Consider the following 3,027-nt stretch of genomic DNA (forward strand, 5'->3'; position numbering starts at 1 on the left):
CAGAGAGTCTCGGGGGAGCGGAGAGACCCCCGGCAGCACATCCCAGCCTGGGGCTCTGGGCTTCGCTCCGCGGTACCGCCCTAGGAGCCGCGCAGCCATCTCCCTTTGCACCTGAAGGTTTTTGGTTGCGGGTGGGGAGAAAAAACCCAGCGGTTCCCAGGGAGGCAGCCCCGGAGGGCGATGCCTTGGGGTTTTTCTTGTTGGCATTTTTGTTTTGGTGTTTTGATTTTTTTTTTTCCCCAGCCAACCCCAAACTTCCCACGTGCTTCTCCCCAAACCCCGCATTATTAGGGAACAATTAAGGCGTGTAAAAACACGGCGGGGCGAAGCCCTTGAGCTGGAAGTGGCCGTCCAAGGCGCTGTTTGAGCTCCCGGCCCCATCCTCTCGCCCCGACGCGGGGGCTGCTCCGGGCAGGGTGAGCCCCGAGGCCGGGCCGGGGCTCCGGAGCCGCGCTTTCCTCATCTGCCACCCTCCTTCGTGGAAGCTCAACCCGCAGCCACCTCGCAGACACCACCTTTGGGCTTTCCCCTTTGTAATCCATCTCTTTTCTTTCTTTCTTTGGTTTCTTGCTTTTTATGATCTGATTATTCTAGAATAAGTGCTTAATAATTATTATACTTCTAAACGCTCTCAGCCGAAACAGAGTTCGACCTTTAGCTCACGTAACCGCGGTCATAATTCCAGCTGAATTTCATCTTGGTCTCGCCAAACGAAGCTTTCCCTCACTCTCGCACATAAAAACCTTCCCAGAGAAAGCACTCAAATAAAAACCAAACCAGCACCGAGCGGGCTGGGCTGAGCGGAGCCGACCCGACCCCACGGACACCCCGACCCCCTCTCGGGGCAGCTCCCCTCTGCCTTTGGCTTCTCTCCTTCCCGAGGTCCTTTCAAGCTTTATTTCCTTTCAAGCCGCCCGAGCGCCACTCACAAAATAAAGTTATCAAGGAAATAAGCCCGAGAGAAAAAGCCAGCGGTGCTTTTCCCCCCGGACCTGCTCCTCCCAGGGAAGGTACGAGCGGAGCGGCTCCGGGCAGGGGGGCCGGCCGAGCCTGGGCCCGCGGGGTCCGGCTGGAGCATCCCTGGGGCTGCACTGGCGGGGGGTAAAACGAGGAGGTGTTCTTGGGGCACGAGGAGCTGGCAGGGAGGGAGCTGGGGGGGTTTCTCCAAGCTTTCCTGGAGTCCCGTTTTAGGTCCCTCTGCAGGAAAGGGGTCCCCGGCGCCGCGCTGCCCGAGCGCGCTCCCTCGGGGATGTCACCGCGATCTTCGGCAGGATTCTGTCCCTTCTGCCCCGAGACCGCTCCTGGTTTATTTTCCACAGGTTTCTTGAAAATGTATTTTTCCAGCTTTCCCTCGCTGTCCAGTCCTGGCCTTCCCCGTGGATTTTCGAGGGACGCTTTTTAATTCTTCCGTTCTCCCGAGTCCTTTTTCAGCCGGTTTTCATTTCTCCCGTCTCCGATCTAAAAAAGCAAGCAGAAAAAAACCCTTCAAACCTAAATACAATTATAAACCAGGTCAGGAGGCTCCCTCGCTTCCCTTGCCGGAGCGGGTGGGGGTAGGGGCTACCCCTAGGAAAAGTGAAAAGCTCGTTTTAATGGGCGGTCATTGCTAAATCTCACCTTAGGGCCAAAACTACTCGCGACCCATTGCCCTCCTTACGATGTATTTATTTGTCTCAGTGGCACCAGCCGTCAGTCATTAGTGGGGGGGTGAAGCCGAGAGCCGCCCCACGGTGGTAGCGGTGGTCCTGTGGCTTTTTTGGTTTGTTTTAAATCCGATTTTTCAACAGGAACCCTTCCAGAAGAGGAGGAATAACCTGTCTCGGGAGGGCTCCTTGGCGGAACACGGGGGGAACGCGGGTGGGAGCGCAGCGAGCGGTGACCCCTCCGAAAATGGTTTTGGTCCGAGCGAGCGGGGTTTGGTTCGCATCCCGAGGGGTTCGCTCCCGGGAAAAGCGGCGCTTGGGCCAGCAGGGACATTGTTTAATGGATGGCAACGTTTACCGATAGTAACAATAACGGAGGGGCAAACCGGTCCAGAAACCCGAGTTCAGCAGCAGCCGGGTGAGCGACGCCGACCCCGGGACCGGGCGTGCAGCCGGGCAGCAGCTGCGGACACCCGCCCGGCCGCGCTCGCCCGCTCGCAGCTCTGTGGTTACGGCCGCTCCAGGAGCTCCAGAGCCGCTCTGCAGCTGGATGACACTTTATGCACAGCTTTCTCTGCGCGTGATATTCAGAAAGCAGTTTTATACACACTTCATATATTTATATAGCTCAAATACTTGTGTGTGCGTGATTATATAAAGTTGATGTAAAGAAATGCGGCTGTGAGCGCGTTTTTTTCACTCCACACCAGACGCGTGCGGTGCGGGACGCCGGGCACGGTGCGCCCTGTCCCCGCATCCCCTCCGGCCCCGGCTTTCCCGGCTGAGTCCCGCCTGGCCGAGCTCAGCCCGGATGGGGCTCGGAGGCTCGGAGCGCTGGGTTTGGGATTCATTTAGCGATACTTTTGCTGTCGCGTGTTTTGGGTAGATTCATCTCTGCCAACAGCAGTTCGCTGAGCAGCCCCAGGCTCCCCCGTCACCCCGGGACAGATTTGGGGTCCCTGACCAAGGAGAGGGAAACAGGTGTGAGTGTCCCCGGTGTTTGTGTTCACAGCCCTTCCACAGGCGGCTCTGCTTTGTCCCCTCTGCCAAATATCTAACCAGGGGAAGGGACGAGAGAGAAACAACCAATCCGTCCTCCCTTTCCCCCAGCTCGCCATCCCGCGGCTCCAAACCTCTGCTGTCGGGAGGCTGCACGGACGGGGCGGCAGCGCTTGGCCTGGCTGGCTCCGGGCAGGGAGGGAGGGAGGAAGAGAGGGATGGAGAAAGGGATGGATGGATGGGGGACGGGGTCGGGATGGGGAGGGCGAAGGTCCATCCTCGTGCCACAGCTCATTTCGTCCTGAATTCGGGAAATCGCGAAATTAGGGAATCATGAAACCGCGGCAGAGGGCAGGACCTGGATGCCCGGAGCCAGCAGCCCGCA

This window comes from Geospiza fortis, unplaced genomic scaffold (assembly GCF_000277835.1).
Source record: "Geospiza fortis unplaced genomic scaffold, GeoFor_1.0 scaffold408, whole genome shotgun sequence".
NCBI lineage: Eukaryota > Metazoa > Chordata > Aves > Passeriformes > Thraupidae > Geospiza > Geospiza fortis.